The sequence below is a fragment of the Rhynchophorus ferrugineus genome, unplaced genomic scaffold, assembly GCF_030347505.1.
Source record: "Rhynchophorus ferrugineus isolate W39M unplaced genomic scaffold, kcgeb_rfMv2 rfM1, whole genome shotgun sequence".
NCBI classification, from domain to species: Eukaryota; Metazoa; Arthropoda; class Insecta; order Coleoptera; family Curculionidae; genus Rhynchophorus; species Rhynchophorus ferrugineus.
In genome coordinates this window covers 17,819,624-17,843,354 of record NW_027472580.1, presented here as the reverse complement: position 1 = coordinate 17,843,354, position 23,731 = coordinate 17,819,624, and the positions used below count along the sequence as shown (strand labels likewise).

At 34.9% G+C, this 23,731-nt stretch overlaps 1 long non-coding RNA gene across 1 annotated transcript; it reads left to right on the top strand.

Moving 5' to 3' along the window:
• Nucleotides 1-19,034: 19,034 nt before the first annotated feature.
• Nucleotides 19,035-19,582, top strand: LOC143195836 (uncharacterized). Its single transcript, XR_013005602.1, has 2 exons — nt 19,035-19,318; nt 19,383-19,582. It is a non-coding gene; the product is annotated as an uncharacterized LOC143195836 (long non-coding RNA).
• Nucleotides 19,583-23,731: the final 4,149 nt, after the last annotated feature.

The window sequence follows — 23,731 nt, the reverse complement described above, 5'->3', positions numbered from 1 at the left end:
TTCCCCAGGCTGAAACGACCTCATCGTCGCTGAAGTCATAACTTTTGCCCCCATACGACAGTATCCAGTCTTGTGTTAACTCAAGTTCGCGAATCAGTACAATCGCCGGGTCATCGTGCCCAATAACGGCTGCCCGATCAGCAGGTGCCATATTCCCAAATTTAATGCAATAGCAGTAGCAATCCACAGGGGTCAACTATGAGGCGGTTTCGGTTTAGAATATTGGTAAGCCCAAAGGCAGTCCCACATAACCCGGTCCAACTTGTCACTCCAGGTCAAGTCTCCGCGACCAGGTATGCGTCATGCATTCCACAGTTTAGTTTGAGGCCAGAACCAAAACAAAAAGGCTATCCAGGAATCGACCTTTTTTTTGGAATCCTTTTAAAAAGTGAAGCGCTACTCAGATAAGTCACAGCTCATAACGGGTCAATTGAAAAGTCCCCAGCCTACCATAGTAAAACACATTTTTTGGCAAAATTAGTTTTTTTATTCAACATAATTCCCTTCAAGGGTGATACATTTATTACAGCGACCCTCCAACTTTTCAATACAATTTTTGTAGTACGACTTGTCCTTTGCTTCAAAATAGGCCTCAGTTTCCGCGATCACCTCTTCATTCGACGAAAATTTCTTTTGAGATTTCAATTGAGAACAAGAAATAATCGCTGTACGCCAGATCTGGAGAATACGGTAGATGAGAAAGCAATTCAAAGCCCAATTCTTGGATTTTTGTCATCGTTTTCACTGACTTGTGACACGGTGCATAGTCTTAGTGAAGCAGCACTTACTTTTCCTTCAAATGCGGCCGTTTTTCGGCGATTTCGACCTTCATAACGCTATGTAATAGTCGCTGTTGATGGTCCTTTCTTTTTCAAGGTAGTCAATGAAAATTATTTCATGCGCACCCCAAAATACAGACGCCATAACCTTGTCAACCCACTGTTGCGTTTTCCCACGCTTTGGAGCGTGTTCATCGCATGCAGTCCACTCGGATGACTGTCAATTTGACTTCGGAGTGAAATGATGGAGCCATGTTTTATCTATTGTTACATATCGACGCAAAAACTCGGATTTATTACGCTTGATCATCTTCAAACACTGCTCTGATCATCAACTCGTCGCAGTTATTGCTCAAAAGTGAGCTCGCGCGGCGCCCACTTTGCACAGAGCTATCTCATACACAAATATTCGTTAATAATATGATGTACACATTTAGTTGATATTTTTGGAGTGTCTGCTATTTCATTCAATTTCAATTTACGGTCATTCAAAATCATGTTGTGGATTTTTTAAATGTTTTCGATGATAACGACCTCTTTTGGGCGTCCACTGCGTTCACCGTGTTCGGTGCTCATTTCACCACGTTTAAATTTAGCATCCCAATCCTTGATGGTTGATTTTCCTGGGACAGTGTCGCGAAACTCGGCATCAAGCCAAGTTTTTGCTTCAACTGTATATTTTCCCTTCAAAAAGCAATATTTTATCAACACGCGAAATTCCTTTTTATCCATTTTTTTTTTTCACAATAATAGAAGTTGCTTCACTCAAAATGCTATAATTCACAAGGTTTGAAGGTTAGGGCTAATCACAAAACATATGGATTTAATTCTAATAGCGCCATCTATGTGTCAGGGCGGAGACATTTCTATTGAACTATTATTATTGAAAACAGGACTATCAATAGCGTATAACAAACCCAAAGTCATCCAGTTGAATGACAAGGCCATACGTTGTAAGAGTTGTGAAGTGTATACTATTTCAGACCAAATGGAAAATTCGGTCGTAACTAACGTACTTACCAGACATAGCGCCTTCTGATTATAATGTTCAGATCGATCGACACGGTTTCGAAATTCTGAGAGGTGTGAAAATAAATCGGGAATTGAATCGCTACCAAATCAACATAATTGCATCGACACATTATGACCATATTACCAGAAAGATATTTTATTATATATTTTATTAATTATTCTCAATAAGCTACTTTTTAAAACTTAAAAATACGATCACATGTAACCACCTAATAACATAGACTGGTATAAATTGGGGTTCTAATTTTGATGAATCCAATTGAAATTGAAAAAAGATATGCCAGAAAACCGTGGAAAAAAATCGCCGCAAACTAATTAAAAAACGGGGGATGAGCCGCGGGCTGGCCCACGGCAACACAATTAATTACCTTTTTGCCGGAATGAGATGTAATTACTGGTTAATCTGATCGTGCGTTATCGGCCCATTCCGATCGCCTTGAGCGTCCCTGTTCGATCGGTATCGGTTACGCTTCCCCAATTCTATTATGGCTGATCCTATTAGCTCGATAAATAATGAGATTCTACCAGGACCCATTGAAAACTGGCCGACAAGAAGGATATAAGAGGAATAACCAAGTTATTTTTGAAAATATTAAGTCTATTTAACCAATTCATTATTACTAGGTATTTTAGATGTTATTATGTGTGTTATTAAGAGTAGAATTTTGGTAGAAAGTTGGTATTAATATCATTATTCATGTGGGTCATTAATAACACTGCTTATATTGGTAATAATATATAACTTATATATTTTTTTATTAATCTCCTAGAACGTCAACAATCTGCCCGTGGGCAATAAGTATTATTATATGATTTCAATTATATAATATAACTATCCTGACATGTAGTAGATCACCTCAGTAAGTGATCTACTGTCACTTATATTTTAATGATTAATATTTGCTCTGAACATATACAAATATAGTTTTTACATTACTTGAACAAGACATCATTTGTGGGATGATGTAGGACATTATTGTGTTGTGAAAAATACAATTCTCTGTTAAAATGTTTAACCACAAGTACAACCAATATCAAATGCAACTTTTAAAGATTTCTTGTATTTTTAAAGCAGGGTGGTTGTGGCGCAGGAAACAAAAAACATGGAAAATAAGAGTGTCTTTCATGACCAACACTTATAGAAACTGGCATGGATTCAAACACAAGTTCACTGTTTACTATTGAGAGAAAATTGAAACCTTAGATGGATGGGGAATAAAAATCATTGAATTAAACTACACCAAAATAATCAGTAGGTAGAAGGAAGAAATATTTGAAGAGCTTGTTAAAGAATACGATTATTAAAACAGACACGTAAGACATTTAAATCGGTCATTACTATGGGTAAAAGAGTTGGTAACTGTAATGTAATGAAATTACTGTAGAAAAAATGGTAATTATCGTACATCATTTAGTATTATATTGCTGTATTAAACACATTAAAACAATTAGTTTTTATAAGTCTCTGTTTTCTTCAGATCCTCCAAAAGGAAACTGTATTTTCATACAGAGAACTGTCAATACTATTGAATTTAACAATTAGGTTATGTTGCTTAATAGGTTTTTAAATTAATACTTCATCTTTTTTGCCAATAAATATCGATGTTCAAAATATAAGGAACCTAATGACTAAACAATATAAAAACAATTATAAAAATAATGGTGGCATTTATATGCACTAAATAACTCAGTAATACTAAAAGGAAACTGTATTTTCATATAGAGAACTGTCAATACTATTGAATTTAACAATTAGGTTATGTTGCTTAACAGGTTTTTAAATTAATACTTCATCTTTTTTGCCAATAAATATCGATGATCAAAATATAAGGAACCTAATAATTAAACAATATAAAAACAATTATAAAAATAATGGTAGCATTTATATGCACTAAATAACTCAATAATACAAAAAGGAAACTGTATTAGCATATAGAGAACTGTCAATACTATTGAATTTAACAAATAGGTTATGTTGTTTAACAAGTTTTTAAATTAATACTTCACATTTATGCCAATAAATATCGATGATCAAAATATAAGGAACCTAATAATTAAACAATATAAAACAATTACAAAAATAATGGTAGCGTTTATATACACTGAATAACTCAATAACACTAAAAGGAAACTGTATTGAATTTTACAATTAGGTTATGTTGCTTAACAGTTTTTTAAATTAATACTTCACATTTATGCCAATAAATATCGATGATCAAAATATAAGGAACCTAATAATTAAACAATATAAAAACAATTATAAATATAATGGTAGCATTTATATGCACTAAATAACTCAATAATACAAAAAGGAAACTCTATTAGCATATAGAGAACTGTCAATACTATTGAATTTAACAATTAGGTTATGTTGCTTAACAGGTTTTTAAATTAATACTTCACGTTTTTGCCAATAAATATCGATGATCAAAATATAAGGAATCTAAAGACTAAACAATATAAAAACAATTATATAATACTGGTGACATTTATATGCACTAAATAACTCAGTAATACTAAAAGGAAACTATATTTTCATATAGAGAACTGTCAATACTATTGAATTTAACAAATAGGTTATGTTGCTTAACAGGTTTTTAAATTAATACTTCACATTTTTGCTAATAAATATCGATGATCAAAATATAAGGGACCTAATAATTAAACAATATAAAAACAATTATAAAAACATCAAAGCAATCAATTAAAATAGCAAATTTATTCAATATATAAATGCAATATTTATGCCAATTGAACTTCCTCGGTGACCTGTATGTATCGCGATGATTTCGCACAATGAAACAATCAACGATAACCATTGACATCATCATTTCCCGTCGTCGTTAATAATTAAAGTGAGCGCAGCTGAAAAAATCCATCTAATAATCTCCAACTTTTCATCGTTCCCACGTATCGCTATCAGATCATATTAGTCAGATAAGATACAAGGTATTAATAAGATTGTATTGTGCCAGTAATTCGTGTAGATATACACAAGACGTCAGAAAATCACAGCTGGAGCTGATTGTGTTGTCGATAACGAACGGTTTTTGTTATGTGCCGTCTCTATCGGCCTTATGTAAGGATAGTTCGACGGCCATTGTATTGTCGTATGGGAATAGCCGCGAATCGAGACGAAACGCTCCGAACAATGACGATGTCCTTTTGCCAAAGAGCACCGTCAACTTTCTTATACTTTTACTCCAAATCGTATTGTTTCCGTTTTTTGTGTGCTTCATTGTATTGTAAATTTTTTTTTGTAACGTAAGTAAATGGGATTAGGGTCAAACTAATACCGGATTGAAATACATACGTATTAGCGCACTCACACAGACGCACGAATATATCAGGCCAAAATAAAAAAAATATTTTATTTAAAAATCTAATTTTGGAATTTTATATAATAACACAAATTAGTCGTATCAATTTTTAGATCTGACTAGATCAGAATGATTCTTATAACGTTCGTTGACGCCTTGAACTCAAATCTTCAAACCATGTATCAAGATTAATTCTAGTTTTCGAGTTCCCGTATGGTGGTAACACTGCGCTCGTATAACGGCTGTCAGATGACGACGTTGTATTAAACATCATTTGGAACTTATTTTTGTCCTATAATAGTGCTTCGGAAGGTGTAAAAATGCAGAGACAATGTTGCAAAGTCGATTCAAAGTGTTTTTGTTGCGTTTGTGGATGTCACATGCTCGGTAAACGTGGAAAAGTCATGACAAATCATGACAGGTTTTCCTGTAGTAAACAATAATATGGAGCGGGGGTCATGGGTACCGAAATTATTTTGTAACGCATACGGAAGAAAAAAGCTGTACAAGTCGTCACTTGGTGAAAATATATGCTTTTCATTTTCTGTGCCAACATTATGATGGAGAGAATAGCAAAATCATGTAGATAATTACTACATTTGCTCTATTAATTTTGTCGCTATAAATTAAAGAAATCGCAGAGTGTAAATATCCCAACGTATCATCAGTATCGATGCCAGGTAGAACTTCAAAAAATGCCTCTTAAGTATTTAATTAAGTTATTTCCAAAACTATTATAAGCAAAAATCAAAGAAGGATTATTTGTAAGACTGTCGAAAAGTAAAGGCTCACGCAATCCGCAGAATGGGCATCGATTCAAAGTCTTTATTCCCAGCTCTCTCGGTAGCCAAAAATCATCAGATTACAAGCACTTAATCGAGAATTGTTTGCTAAATTAGCACAATACTGGAGCTCGAATATACATTTTCTGTATTCACATGTTGATTTTTTACACCAAGATATAGTAAAAATTGAAAGACGATACCAAGAATTTTGAGATGAAGGCGTAATGACCAGTAATCGCTTTGATCCGAATGCTTGAAACATATTCCAAACAGTACAAAAGATTCACTTAAACTTCTTTTCATTCGATTTATACTTTTTAATTCAATAAATACCCATTAATGGCCAAAAGTCGTAAAATAATGAATTTATTGAAGATTTCGGATACAACAACCAATTTAAAAAAAAACATACTGCTGATTTTGATTCAGCCAATTCACGTTATAAACAGCTTTTAGTTACTCATGTCCAAAACTACGAATACTTGTGTCATAGTTAAAATACCATATTTCAATACTTGCGAGATAGTATTTTGTAGCGTTGGAAACTATCGACTGAAAGCAGTGGAAACATTCGATAGTCGCAAAACAGTCGAAACAAGCGGTAGTCAAAAAACTAGCGAAATAATGCACGGTGATGTCAGACGAAGATGTACGAACCCTTTCCTGTATAAGTTGTGAGAACTAACTATAAAAAAGAAAAGGAAAAAATAATTACTGAATACTATTAATATGCAATTTATAATATCATTTTAAACGAAGTAGAATTACTTTTATATCTGAATATTCTGTGGGTCTGAAACAAGGAATAGAATTTTCTATGGAATACCGTATTTTAATATGTTAATTGCTATTTTTAAATAATATACTATAATACATATAGACAATACAATAGAACTTAAACAAAACCTAAAGACTAAAGATGTATAATAACCATAAATACCACAAAATATTGAGAATTATGTTTGTTCTGTGTTTTGTGCATAAATACTAAATAACAATTAAACATATACCTAATCATAGAAATAAATTCATGACATAATTAAAAATGATCGCACAATAACTTCTAGATCTTTTCTAAATAAACTAAATGCTTTATTTATTATTGAACGAAAATATTTTTAACAAAAATCGAGAGAGTAATCGAAATATTACCTATTATTGCCATAAAAACAATCAAAAGTATTTTACTATTTATCATTCACAATTTTAATCTTTTTACCCTGTTACATTAACAATCTTGGAAATTATCGATCCAAAATGTTGCTATATTAATATACGATATAATGTTATTTACAAACAAACTACCAAAAAAATCATAAAACTATATATATTACATATAAATCTATCGAAATCAGTCGAATGAAACTAGTAGTACCAAAAATAGTAACTAAAGGTACACGACTGAAACAGTCGATAGTAAATAGTAACAAAATCAGTCGGACCGAAAATAGCGACTGAAAACAGTTGACTGAAGCAGTAACTGATAAAAAGTAGTAAAATCAGTCGAACCAAAAATAGCGACTGAAACAGTCTATAGTAAAATGTAGTCAATTATTAAACAGTCTGTAGTTCCCAACACAAGTATTTTGTTATTTGTTTCTTAGTTAATAGCAAAGCTGTAGTTTGCCCAGCTCTGATTGTACTCGGGCGCTTTTGAATCTCTCGTCTACTTCTGCCCTCCTAATAGTGAACATCGTGTCCCCGAAGGGGGCGACATCTGTCGACCGCCGCTTCGCATCCGACTAGGCCGTTCCTCTCTCTCGCCTCCATCCACCACCAGCGCCAAATTAGGTTCGTCGTAGAGCGATCGGAAGGGCGAAGAGGGCGGCATGCTGAGAAGGGCTCGGTGGTCCATAATCGAATTCCGTTCGCAGAAAAAAAAGGTGTCCCGGGGCGTGCGCCCGTTTATTATTTATAACCGCAAATTGCCGCGTTCGGTCCACCGTAATCGGCCGGTATCGGCGTTCGTCAAGGGCCGATCCGCGCCGAACGGGAATTATCGCGCGTCCGATGATTTATCGCCGAGGTGGGACGAAAACACTCTTTTTCGTCGTGGCGTTTCAGGTACCGTGGAAATGCGGCGCGAACTCTTAAACGGATACAAAAAATGTTGATAATCGCCCTGGCTGCTATCAGTATAAATAATTACGATTCGATTTAATATAACAGGTCAATTGAAAAGTCCCCGGCCTACCATAGTAAAACACATTTTTTTGGCAAAATTAGTTTTTTTTATTCAACATAATTCCCTTCAAGAGTGATACACTGATTATAGCGACACTCCAACTTTTCGATACTATTTTTGTAGTACGATTTGTCCTTTACTTCAAAATAGGCCTCAGTTTCGGCGATCGCCTCTTCATTCGACGAAAATTTCGTCCCAGCGAGCATGCTTTTGAGATCTGAGAACAGGAAATAGTCGCTGGCGGCCACATCTGGAGAACATGGTGGATGAGGAAGTAATTCGAAGCCCAATTCATCGATTTTTGCCATCGATTTCACTGACCTGTGACGCGGTGCATAGTCTTGATGAAGCATCACTTTCTTTTTCTTCAAATGCGGCCGTTTTTCGGCCATTTCGTCCTTCAAACGGTCCAATAACGCTATGTAATAGTGGCTGTTTATGGTCCTTCATTTTTCAAGGTAGTCAATACAAATTATTCCATGCGCATCCCAAAATACAGACGCCCTAACATAGCTAGCCGCCTGTTGCGTTTTCCCACGCTTTGGAGCGAGTTCATCGTGGGATCGGTTTATGAATTGGACTTCGGAGTGAAATGATGGAGCCATGTTTCATCCATTGTCACATATCGACGCAAAAACTCAGGTGTATTACGCTTGATCATCTTCAAACACTGCTCCGAATCATCAACTCGTCGTTGTTTTTGGTCAAAAAATGAGCTCGCACTGTATCCACTTTGCACAGAGCTTTATCATACCCAAATATTCGTGAATGGTATGATGCACATATTCAGTTAATATGCTATTTGTCTGCTATTTCATTCAATTTCAATTTACGGTCATTCAATATCATTTTGTGGATTTTTTTATTGTTTTCGTCGGTAACAACCTCTTTTGGGCGTCCACTGCGTTCACCGACTTCGGTGCTCATTTCACTTTGATGGCTGATTTTCCTGGGGCATTATCCGGAAACTCGGCATCAAGCCAAGTTTTTGCTTCAACTATATTTGTTCCCTTCAAAAAGCAATATTTTATCAACACGTGAAATTCCTTTTTATCCATTTTTTTTTACAATAACAAAAGTTGCTTCACTCAAAATGCTATAATTCTCAAACTAATGATCCGACAGCTGTCAAATTAAACACGCATCTTTTGAGGGTTAGGGCTAACTAAAAAACATATAGATTTAATTCTAGCTGTCTATGTGTCACGCCAGGGATTTTTCAATTGAACTTAACAGCATTTGGAGCGCCAAATAAACTAATTATCTTCAAAGGATATTTTTGAACTGTCCGAGAGAAATACACGATATATTAAAAATATAAATATAAAATAAAATATAAAGTATTTCTCACTCATTGCGCAAATTAATCTGCAAAGACGTAATCAGCTGTAGCGACCTTGAGGCACTTCGAATTTTAGATCTTGGACCTGTAGTGGCCTACAAAATACCCAGAGAATATTATGCCAGATGTTGAATGGATGCGTGCCAGCAGCGACGCACACGAAAGGATAACGAAAATCTGAGATCCCGAAACATTTATCTGGGATATTACAGAACTTTACTGCTTTGTACAGATACATTTATCTTAGATCTTTCAGTTACTGACTATCAATCAGTTCAGACGTGCCACCATCGACTGCCCAAGCCTCGGATTCAGGTAAAATTGCGCCAGTGCCTTTTATCTATTTGTATTTCATATTATTTTACATAACATTAATAAATAACGATCATATAACTGTTTCATTTCGTCTTACCTCCATTCACCGAGCAATAAACCATCTAAACAGTTTTAAATTCTTGGTGCAAAATTTCACTGGAAGGAACATAAAAAGGAAAGAAATTAAATTTAAATATAAAATATATTGATTTATTGGGAAAAAATCGCCATTATCGGTACTTAATAAATTAGTTGTTATACAAGCAAGTATTAAAACCTGTATGGATCTATCATTCAATTATAGGAACATTTCACGAGAAGCAATCCTAAGAAGCATATAAGTGCACCCAGATGCTATAGTGATTACTTACACCGAGACCTACAGATACCGATTGTCACTCAGAACATCGCAAGCAACATCTCATATTAATACCTAAGTGTTGTAACAATTGGATAACACTGAAACTTAAAAGACTCAAAAATATCAACCGGTCAAGCTGTAATTACTTTTGCTAAGATAGTGCATGTTGAAGTGAAGAAGTGTTACAATCAAGATTAAAATTGGCCTATTTCTAACGCTTACCTTGCCAATCCAATCCTTGTGTATGGCTTCAAAACTTGGGCACTATTACAGTCAAATAAATATCTGTAAACTTGAGGTGTTTTAAATATGTACATACGTTTAATTTTGTACATACGTCAACTAAATTTGTGACATGAAACCGTCGCAATGTTGCCGGATCAACACTGAGTTTTAGTTCACTTTGGCTTTGACATACAAGAAAATTCTAATCTAAATAAAATAATTGAACAAAAATGTTATCAAATATAATTTATTTTAACGTTATAGTACATCTAAAAACTACAGTTAATTATAGAGCCACAATAGTATATAGGTTAGAGTTATAACCTCTTATCACTATTGCTTTCAGAATATTGCATCTGACATCTGACAACCGAACGACGTTGACAGGCTCATTTGTTTACGCGTCCGAAATTAGCAGAGAGCATTGTGTCTCTTTTTAACTAGATTAAATAAGAAGGAAAATTTTGTCTGATTCTGAAACGAATTTACAAGTTTCGGCAGGCAGTACATTAAACATCTTGATGACGGATATCTATCTACAAAAAACGTCGAATTGACTATATGTTTCTCTCCGATATCGTTCTAGAAGTCATTCAAAAATGCGATGCGACAATCCGAACACAGTTGAGGAACAAATTCAGAGGCATAAATTATACAGGCGAAATCGAGCTTTTGGGTGGTAACCACTGTAAACAGCTCCAAAGGAGACATGAAACAGGATCATCGAAAACGATCTAAAAATAGGAGACTGACGAGAATCTACTAATTTAATCTGATACGCGATTAACTTGAATGAATATTCTGCTTTATATGACTTCTTAAGGATAAGAAGTGACGATTCAAGTACGTTATTGGTTGTTCTATGTACAAACCAAGATTCTGCTTAATTTGGTTCATCCGATAGACGGATGAATGACACAAAATATTGAAATATAGAATGGGAACTTAAATGGGCACATCCGTAGCCATGATCTCGGTGTATTGCCACACCGCCAGAGAGAAAATTATTAAAGATAATTAATTGTCCACACATTAAAGCACTTATAAAAAGACATAAAAAGAAAAGAAGGTTTCGCAATCAAAATTGTAACATATAACTACTATTTTGGAGTTATTTTAAAAATAACTTCTTAATGATAAGAACTGACCGCCTAGATTCAAGTATGTTATTGGTTGTTCTATGTACAAACCAAGATTCTGCTTAATTTGGTGAATATACAGAGTTTAGCCCCCGATCGCCCCTCCCCCCCTTAGGCTTCTAGTGGCGACTGAGAATATAGTATTAAGAAAACCCTTTCTGTAGCTCGATTCGTTGAGATTTTTCAAGATGAGAAGGCCCCTTTAAATATTCAATTGCAGCCTGACCTCTTGAGATTTTACAGCTAAGATCAGTATTGCTCGTTATTGCTGGTCTTTTCTGTAAGAATACGTTGTTTAATTTGTTCAATAGGCGTCGGTAGACATCTAGTTTAATTACATTTTAGCCGCCATGCGTATAGCAAGACCGTAGCAACTTCATCAAGGACGTTCTTTGCCATTGACATCAAAATCGCCAGTTTTAAGTCATGCAAACACATTAAACATCATCAGACGTTTGTAGAAGGTATCAAAAAACAACAAAAGTAAACAAAAACTAGCCGAAAATTCAAGTCGATTTCGAACGTTTCATGATTATTGTCTGCATATATTGAATTATTTAATAATACTAATAGTAAGTTGTTTACATTTTTAGGGTAAATGATATGGCTCGGTGAATGGAGGTAAAACGAAATAAAACAGTGGTGTTTACATTATGTGACCGTTATTTATTGGCAAGATAAAAAATATAGAAAATACAAAATAGATAAAACGTATGGCAGCGGTGTTACCTGGTGACGAGGCTTTGGCAGTCGATGGTGGCATGTCTAAACTGAAGGGTGGTCAGATACTGAATGATCGAAATACCCTTCAATAACATCCCAGATAAACGTCTCGGTGTTGCCAGCTATTCGTTATCGTGTTCTAGTTGTCGCTGCGGCACCTCGCCCGTGTTCAACATCTGGGATTATATTTCTGGGTACTTTGTTGACCGTTACTCCATGATGTAAAGTTCGACATGCCTCAAGGTCGCAAATATTTTAAACAACAAAAAAAGGTACATGAAAAGAGTTTTAAACATTTGAATATGCTAAATCAAAACGGTTGTGGTTGGTACGGTTGCGATCTCTTTCGGTCCTACAGATACCCTTGCTTCATCGTCGCTTTGGCACTTGAATTTGGTCTATCGACGACGTTTAAATCAAGCTATTTTTCGAACTGGGCTCCGGTAATCGACGCTGAGGGAGGAGCGCTTGTTTAACGACGTGGTAGCTTATTTTCTTCAATGTCGAGACATTGGCAATTCTGGTACCTCGGCGAAGACATGACGTGTCTACGGTGACTGCAATCGGTACCTAGCTTCTGGAACTGCTCTGTGACCAATCAGTAGTCACATACGTTACGGTATTTGAGAAAAAAGAAATAACGACGGTATCCGACCGAAGCTGCCCAAAGCCTTTCAAATCAAAATATCTGCCAATATGACGGAGAAGGCGAGCGAAGGAAGACATTATGATTTAAACATAGCGCCGAAAGAAATGTTTAGTCGAGACGCTGTTGATTAACTATTGATGTAAAAATCTCTAAGAGTGCAAAAGATTATGAAAGAAATAAAATTTGGACAAAAGATTTTTAAAAAAATGAAATGGAAATAATGAAATGAAATTTAAGGTTCAATGTTCCAACACTAAAATAAAATTTAATGAGGAACAAATGTTTGAAATAATGCAATGCTGAAGAAACAAAAGTAATATGGAAAAAGAATCGAATTAAAAATATTTAAAAAAAATTATCAAAAAAAAATAACGGTCACGTAAATTACACCATGTTGCACGTACCCTCTATTCATGAGTCCAAACCCAATTTTGTGAAAGATCACGTCGGGGTCACCAATTTAGGGTAGATGATATGGCTCGGTGAATGGAGGCAAAACGAAATAAAGCAGTGGTGTTTACATTATGTGACCGTTGTTTATTGGCAAGATAAAAATATAGAAAATACAAAATAGATAAATTGGATGGCAGCAGTGTTACCTGGTGACGAGGCTTGGGCACTCGATGGTGGAATGTCTAAACCAAACGGGGGTCGGTTACTGAATGACCGAAAAATCCTTCAATAACATCCCAGATAAACGTCTCGGTGTTGCCAGCTATTCGTTATCGTGTTCTAGTTGTCGCTGCGGCACCCCGCCCGTGTTCAACATCTGGGATTATATTTCTCGGTACTTTGTTGTCCGTTATTCTACGATGTAAAATTCGACATGCCTCAAGGTCGCTACACGTTGATACTTCACATTTTCAACAATAGATATCGTTGATTAAAATACATGTAAACACCTAACATCATGATTATTTAACTCAATTTCAATATCCATTCCCATCTTCATACACTCTTAAACTTCCGCTAAGTGTTTTGCCCTCGACGGTTAATACACCATAAGGAAGCTTTTGAAGCCGCTACAGAAAATTTATTTAACTTAAGTCAGGATTACTAGGCCTTTGTAACTGACTTCGAAAAAGGAGGAGGTTCTATGTTCGACTGCATATTTACTTATTTTAATGTATGTTCGCCGATTATTCTTTTTTTATTCGAAAGAGTGCACTTCCGAGGTGGTTCCAATGCAAACCAATTATGATCTGTTGGGGGGATGGGGGGAAATCGAGGCAGATACTCAAATTTTAAGGACACGTACCAAGTTTTTACATATACTTTATTTAAAATAATCAGATATTTGTGTATAATGTTATCGCTGAGCTGATGCGGCGGAAAATGGGAAGTTGTTCAGTGCAAAAGCCATTCAGTTTGCTTTTTAAGCACTAACTGTATCATATAAGACCTCGTAGAAATATTGTTTATATTGTGTTAGTGCTTCTATTGTGTAATGGTTAAAACGTTTAGCTTCCAAACGGAGTTCGTGAGTTCGATTCCCGGCACAGAGAACAATTTTTTGCTCTTCTAGTTTAGTTAGAAAATGACAAATTTCAACTAGGCTAGATAGCGGACCCCGGGGCCTGAAGCGTTTTTTATTTTCAATCATTGTTTCTTTATTTCTGTTTTTCCTCATACGGACTGCACCTTTATAATATTAAGCAAAATAATTACGTAATTTATTGAGTAAATATTCAAAACTAAAAACAGAAAAATAAAATATTTTTAACAAAAAAAGTGAACCGACTTCAATCAATAAATAAGGAATTTTATATAAATTTTTAACACAGAACAAAAACATTTTAAAATCAACTATGTGATAATAATAGTTGACTTTGAAGTCGGTGCCGTCTACAGCATACATTTTATTTGAAGGCATGTGGAAATGAGACATATTGATTATATTTAATAAAATATTTTTAGCAAAACAATTGAACCGACTTTCTTACATTTATTATTGCTAAAATTACCAGATCTACCTGATAAGATAGAAGAAATGATAATAGTGGTATTGGTATGTCACAATTGCGTTTGAGAGTTACTGGAAATGACGTAGATATGCATTAAAATACAGCGGAGAGTTAAGATGTGCCTAAGGAAAAGTAAAATTGCTACAATTGATCCTACCTAGTTTATTTTGTTCCAAATGACGTCGTTTAGCCAGTATTTTGACAATTTTATGGCTACTTTCAAGGTATTATACCATATAAGTTTTTGATAACGTTAAAATTTGTATCAGAAATAATTAAACAATATCCTAAATAATTGCAGATATAAGGATACATTTCTCACTTACTATGAGCGCTGTTTTCACTATCAGACGCAGATTGCTGACTCTGACTGCTGTTGTGACAGTTACGAGTTCTAATCCTGCTAGGGTATGGTCATAACTTGATGTTTAACATTTGTGATTGTCCTTAGACAAGAGTGCAAAAATCTGGCAATGAAAATGATCTCAGTCACGCTAGTAACCAGGCTGGGTAAGACCGGATGTCTTCTAGGATGTTCTTTACGTTGGTCACTCGCCATTCGGTAGGCTTAATGCTGAGGACTGTGGTTGGAGCCCACGTTAACCAGTAGGTCCAGCCCAGATAAACCCTAGTTGGTAAAAGGAGACTTTAAAATATCAGAAGCAAATTATCTATTTCTAGAAATTTATTTTACAGACAATCCGGATACGAAAATTGATAGACGTTGTGCTCAGAATTAAACAGTAAAGCAAACTATCGTCTAAAAACAACAAACGGTTCTTTTTCAGAGCAAATATTTATCGGTCGGTGATCAACGACAATAGACGAAGGGGTTATTATTATTACCGGAGAAAATTTGTAAAATAGATATAAGTGATACAAATCTCATCACAGGGTTATCTAATCTTACAAAATAATCAGACAATTTTATATCATGTAACGTCTTCTTGTACTCAAGTAAGATTTGTACACCTAATAAAAAACGTTACAAGCTCAGATAGAGATAGAATACAATTTTAAATAATAACATCTGATAAACCACACAAAGAAACAAAAAAGCATAACAATAACTCTGACACGACGAGTTCGGACACAACGGCTGCAACTTTAACCCTTTAAACGACGAGGACGGGCACCATCCACGAGGCCTCGTAGTCGAAGCGGTACCGTCTTTGGTTCGGCCACCCGATCCTATCGGCTTCACGATTTCGTTAGCCTCTCGCATTATACCTACATTTACGGACGCCGCGGTGTGAAACAGAAAAATGCACGTGTTTATTATAATAGGGGGGCGATAAAGCGCGTCCAATCGTACGGCACATCTATTAAATTATTGCTAATCGGTCGTTGGCAGAACCTGCCTCTGGCCACCAGCAGGCAGGTGGATATCATTGGCGGACTGAGGCCGTCTGTTTCAGAACGTTCCTCACTTAGATAATATTGAACGAGACTCGGCTTTATATTAGAGCGAAAAATTAATTACTTTTTGGTGCTAACACAATATAAACAACATTTCTACGAGGTCTTATATGCTACAGTTATTGCTTAAAAAGCAAACTGAATGGATTTGCACTGAACAACTTCCGATTTTCCGCCGCATCAGCTCAGCGATTACATTATACACAAATATTGATATATTTCATGTGTTAAATACTACATGTGTCTGACGGGAGGATGGACAGGATATTAGGTTAGGTTAAGGAAGTCCGGAAGCGCTATGGAAATGGTATTGTTACAAGAGGTAGAGAAAAAGAGAGAGAGAGACGGTCTTTTATAACCGGGAATCGCATGGTACCAATCCACCAGCGTCGCCAACCTTTGTAGATGTGATAGTAGTGGCCTAAAGGGTTGTAGCGGTCGCTACATCACTCCCCTCCTAGTGGAGCTGCCGTGGAACGTACCTCCATGTGATGCAGGTTCCCTGAGTACGTTACGGGATTGACTGCCATCAAAGGAGTAGGGGCGTTCCGAATTTTTTTAGAGTACCTAGAAGTGTGGTGCCTTACCTGTCCCGTTTCGTCATGCAAGAGTATTCGTGTGTTGATGTTATGCATGATGGGCGTCTGTAGTCTTCGTCCATCGCGCTAATTTCGTGGGATAACGTCGACCATGTGATGATGATGGGTTCGTCACGCTATCCTTCTATGAACGTGTCGAGCATGTGTCGAGTGGATCGTTTTGAGCTGGTTTATCCGTTAGGCACTTCGATCAGGTCGAGATCACCAACTGTAGGAATGTTCGTCTTGTCGGTCGGAATGTGTTTCAGTCGACGCGGTGGTTTATCGTAACACTCATTACTATTTTTGTGGAAGTAATTCGCACGGGGACAGAAAACACTGACTGAATAAAAACTAGTTTATTTCATGTGTTAAATACTACATGTGTTCGATGGGAGGATGGACACGAAATTAGATTAGGTCAAGGAAGTACGAAACGCTATGGAAGTGGTACTGTTACAAGGGGTAACGAAAAAAGAGAGATACGTCGTCGTGGTGGTATTTTATAGGCGGAAACCGCATGGTACCAATCCATGAGCGTTGCCAACCTTTCAATTTAATGTAGATGCAATAGCGGTGGCATATAAGATTGTAGCGGTCGCTACAATCTAAACTGCGAATTAGAGTATTTTTGATCATTCTCTGCTATCAGTGACATTTTATTCGCTGTTAATAAAGTTGTATTTATTTGTTACCGAGTTGTATTTCAATAAAAGTAGCTTTGGTTTAACTCAAGCTTCAATTTCCATGGAACTATCATTATTATTAATCCATAACCAGCTTTCGAGAAAAGTGTCTACAAAACATTATTCACTAAATTCCGCCACGGTTAGCATTTGGCCGCAGCTGTTCTAGAGTCGGACAATTTTTCGATAAAATGGAACAGATTTTTCGATGATCTTGTATCGCCGTGTCTCCCCCACAAAAAGTTGATTTCGCCACAAAAGTTTGCGAGGAATTCGCTCGCGTTTCATCCGATAGACATATCCAAATCATAGCAATCCGCGCCTACGCATACGCTTCGCAACTGTGCTCTGACTGTCGCATTTTAAATGGATGACTTCATTTATAATATGAACATACAGAATTCGTCTTAAACATCGTATTTGCAAGACCTCAAGCTTACATATGTTAAACTATAAAAGAGTTCATGTTTCAGATTCATACATAAGAACTGGCAACATAAAGCATTCGAAAGAGGCGTATTTAGTCTGGTTTGTAATATTTCTTCTCTTCCACAGCTTCTGCAGCTTGGTCGATTTGGTTCGTTACTTCCTCCGTAGATGCCACCTTTTTCACATATATTACTGATCCGAACTATGGCAATATGTGCTGTGGTGTTTTTGTAAATTATCCACGGACTAGCTGTTCTAACAATGCATGTATGTCTTTGAGCAACTTTAATTCACCCTTAATGACCTAAATGCGATTCGACGTCAACTATCTTCTTATCTTAACAAGTTCTTTATTTTATAATAAATATATTTATATACAAGTTGTTTCTGGTTAATTGGATAAATCATCTTTTGCAATCCTACCTATTACATTTTAAAAATTTAAATCCTATTTTACGGCTACTTTTAGTAGACCGAAAATACAAGCGACACTACCGGCCGTATTAACTGGGTAATATAACACGTATATTATTATATCCATAGAATAAGATATTGCTTTACAGATGGTATCGGGGAATTGTTTCTTGTTGTCCACAAAACAGAAGACATTGCAATCGTTTTATTGGTCTGTTTGAATAACTCTGCTAAGACCTGCGAAGGCGTAGTTACTTTCCGTTCATTGTCGCACATTTTCTGTTTTGGGTGCAATTTTTCTGGGTGTATCACAAGGACAATAGCATGTTCGCCAATTTTTTATGTTTTTGTATCTTATCTATAATCAATATTAATTAATTATAATATATTATAATTATAAAGAAATAGAGATTTAACTTCATAGGAAATTTTTGCGACATCCAACATGTAGATGTCGCTACCTTTAACATATTACTTGTTTTATTCGTTATGCTAAGATGCCCGGCGGGATATGATTGGTTCATGTCATTCTAGAGTTTGTTTTTGGCACATTTTTAATGTGCCCTATATAGAGAACAGTGTGGTTAGATTTTTATGACGTATATATTATTAAATAATTATTATATAAAATTTTATTTTATTAGTATATACAAGTCGGTAGTTAAAATGAATTCTCGTTCTAGGAAGTGTTGTGTGCACAGAGAGTGAGGAAATGCATCATCGTTTTCCATTAAAAAAGTACCCGGCGATCTTTAAGAAATTAGTAGAAAACATTTAAAATCCTAAACTGGTTGGGTTAAACATGAAACAGATTTATGATCGTTACCATGTCAGACATTTTTATGATACATTTAAACTTTCCTTTAAACAGTTACGAACAATTTAGTGATGTCGAAAATAATACCACGAGCCCAAAATATGTACTAATGGAGGTGGAACAAAATCAAAATGATACAGAAGGTAAATTCAAGGAGTGAATCACATTTCTGTTTATAATTGTTACCATTAATTTCTAAACTGTCCTACTTTATTTGTAGTGCGCCTATTTCCATCGTTCCAGGCCCACAACCAGGGTGTTCCAAGCAAGTATCTTCGATATTTGAACAAACTCCAGAAGGTAATGGTAAAGTTTGTTTTTATTCAGCCAGTATCCCCCTTTCTGCTCAGTCTTGCCATTAATTACTTGACTCTATAACTTCAGTCCAGATGTTCCTATAAGAGCAAAGAAAGTTTTACGTTGTACCGTAGTGTACATCTCAGGTTATTTAGTTTTTTGAAAAAAGAAATTAAGTTACAATGAATGAATGAAATTACACAATTATGAATAAATCAGTACACCCACAAATTGAGACTGTTTACTTTCAGTATAAGAAAACAAAAAGACAGAACTCTGATATATATGTATATAATATTTATATTTTATAAATATATTTATTTCTATATTATATTTATATTTTGTAGATAAATTTACATTATTTGATATTTATATTTATTTTTATAGATTATATTTATATTTATTTATTTTTATAGATTATATTCATATTTATTTATTTTTAAATATTATGTCACGTGGTAAACATTACTAATGAGCCTATAAAACATCTTCACAGTAAAATATTTTTCTTACAGGGGCCTATAATTGCGATTTAAATTGACCAATCAAATTACTTGAATACCATTAGTATATATAGGCATATCCTCAAATTTCAAAGGTATGTACATAGTTTTTAATCTAAAATCATCAGATATTTATATATACTGTTATTGCTGATGAACTGATGTGACGGATATCGGAAGTAGTCCAGTGCAAAAGCCATTCAGTTTGCTTTTTAAGCACTATAAATATTGCAAAAAAACACTTCTATGGTGTAGTGGTTAGAACGTTCATATAACACGCGATGGTCGCGAGCTCTATTCCCGGCGAGAGCAACGACAATTTGTTGTTGTTCTAGTTTGGTTAAAAAAAATTTTCAAATCACCTAGGCAAGGTATGGGAACCCGGTGCCTGAAGATTGTTACTATTACCCATTATTATTACTACTCATAGTAATAATTGATAAAATAACTGCGTAATTTATTGAGTAAATATCTAACACTGAAAAGATAAAAATCAAATATATTTAACAAAAAAAATTAACAGACATCAAAAAATAAATAAGGAACTCACTAAAAAGTAAAAAATAATTAAAACTAAAGTTTTAACACAAAAAAAATGTTTTAAAATAAAATATGTACATAATAATCGTTATAGCCGGCTTGATTAGTGCAGTGGTAAGGCGACAGGACATTAAACTGTAGGTCCAGTCCAGATAAACTGTCGTTGGTAAAAATGTGACTTTAAAATATAAAAAAAATAAATAATCGTTGTAATAACTAATTAAAAATAAACAAAAACCTTATTTAACCTATCTACGACACGTATTTTATATTCTACTATATACAATAAATTTAGCTTAATACCTATCTAAACCTATTCAGCTATTTACAATATTACTTTAACTACTACCAACTCGTCATTTTGAAGTCGGTACGAGTAACAAATTAGATTTGTTTTGTTTGTAATTTAATTTTGTGTATATGTGACAAAATTATTTTTGTATTGTTTGGGTTCGGCTCCGATTAGTATTACGGTGATTATTATTAACCATTGATTATCGACCAATAAGTTTTACAATCCATTGTTACTCTGAAAAACTCTTATTTTCTGTCAAAACCATATAATTAAACAATCTCGAATAAATGTCTCTGGCAAAAATACATGCAAGCGTAATAATATAACGTTAACGTTTAACGATAAAACCTATAATGACCATTGCATCACGATCTTGCGTACACTGGCGTAGCGATAAATCATCAAAGCAACTATTCTAGGGCGCTAATTATTAGTTAATAATAATGAGGCGATTCGTATAATTAGAAATGCTCGATAAATCCTCGCCAAGTGACGTTTCTCAATAAGCTACCTAAATTAAAATCGAGCGTACGCCTGCGAAACTCGCTCGCGTTATTATCCGGTAAATAAATATGGATAACGGACGAGGAATGATATAAAGCTCCAACGATTACAAGATGCTAGATGAAAGCGCATTAAAATAACTAAGGGGGAGTCTATTAAAATGAACAGAATAAACTAGCGCTTAAGTATTTTGTACCATATGTGCCAACAGAACTGGTAGTGTAATAAATAAAATAAACGGAATAGTTGTCCATAATGAATTTCTTCTACCGGGCCCAAACTATCTTAACTTTGATATTTTGGTTATTTTAGCTTTGATATATAACAACATTATAACAAAAATGTTATAAAATTTAATTTATTTTAATATTATAGTACATCTAATATCATGCAGCCACAGTAGTTTGTAGGTTAGAATTATATTATTATATTTACATTGAATTATTTTCTAAACAACCTATGGTATCCCCTTAATCAGCCTAATTAGTAGTTTTACATTTAAGTAATGTATTTTATTTTCATTAGAAATCACATATACGTTTTTACGTTTAATTCTTGTTTCCTTCGCCTCTGTTTTCTTGTAAAATCATTCTGGTATCACTCAATATTTCCTTAGTATTTTCTGTTATTCTCCGTACATTTTTCTTGATAAAATTATTTGCCATGTGTGCAAAACAATTGGTATTCAGTATGTCCTCATACATTTTAACCAAATGCTCATATTTATTCTGAACAATTACACACATAACAGGTCAATTTAACTTATTAGAATTAAATCCATATGTTTATTAGTTAGCCCTAACCATCAAAAGATGCTTGGATAAATTTGACAGCTGTCGGATCATTATTTTGTGAATTATAGCATTTTGAGTCAAGCAACTTTTGTTATTATGAAAAAAATGGATAAAAAGAAATTTCGCCTATTGATAAATTATTTCTTTTTGAAGGGAAAAATACAGTTGAAGCAAAAACTTGGCTTGATGATGAGTTTCCGGACGCTGGCCCAGGAAAATCAACCATCAACGATTGGTATGCTAAGCTAAGACATGGTGAAATGAGCATCGAAGATGGTGAATGTAGTTGACGCCCAAAAGACGTTGTTATCGGCGAAAACATTTAAAATATCCACAAAAATTATTTTGAATGACCGTAAATTGAAACTGAATGAAACAGCAAACACTCTAAAGATATCAACTGAACGTGTACATCATATCATTCACGAATATTTGGGTATGAGAAAGCTCTGTGCAAAGTGGGTGCCGCGCGAGCTCACTTTTGACCAAAAACAACGACGAGTTGATGATTCGGAGCAGTGTTTGAAGATGATCAAGCGTAATAAACCCGAATTTTTTCGTCGATATGTAACAATGGATGAACACTCAACATGATGAAACATGGCTCCATCATTTCACTCCGAAGTCCAATAGACAGTCATCCGAGTGGACTGCACACGATGAACCCGCTCCAAAGCGTGGGAAAATGCAACAGTCGGCTGGTAAGGTTATGGCGTCTGTATTTTGGGATGCACATGGAATAATTTTCATTAACTACCTTGAAAAGGGAAGGACCATCAACAGCGACTATTACATAGCATTGTTGGACCGTTTGAAGGTCGGAATCGCCGAAAAACGGCCGCATTTGAAGAAAAAGAAAGTGCTGCTTCACAAAGACAATGCACCGTGTCACAAGTCAGTGAAAACGATAGCAAAAATCCATGAATTGGGCTTCGAATTGCTTCCTCATCCACCGTATTCTCCAAATCTGGCCCCCAGAGACTATTTCCTGTTCTCAGATCTCAAAACAATGCTCGCTGGGGAGAAAGCTTCGTCGAATGATGAGGTGATCACCGAAACTGAGGACTATTTTGAAGCAAAGGACAAATCGTACTTCAAAAATGGTATCGAAAAGTTGGAGGTTCTCTATAATCAGGGTACCCTTAAAGGGAATTATGTTGAATAGAAAAAAACTAATATTGCCAAAAAAATGTGTTATACTATGTTTTTTACTATGTTATTTTACAAAGTTTAATTCACTCACTGTCTCATTCTGAGCCACTATTCAACTTAATATTTAAGCTGTTAATTACCAATCTAACACTACTTCAGAATTCCAATATTTCTTAACATTTCTTCTATGCCCGTGATGGATTTCATCCAAATCGAAAGGTTTTATTTTAGACAATCCTTCCCACATTTCCAAACAGTTCTTGCTTGTATTTTTTTCTCGATTTACATGTCTATTGTAGTACTTCTTTGCCGCATCCCATAACAATTCGATTTGATTGAATATGCAGTGATAGGGAGTCAGGCTTTGCCCTTTGGTGCCATATTGTCATTTTGTTAATTGTCATTGACCTTCTGTGTCTATATTTTCAGACTTATTATTAAAAAAGTAAATTACATAAAACACAATTAAACAATTCAGTTATAT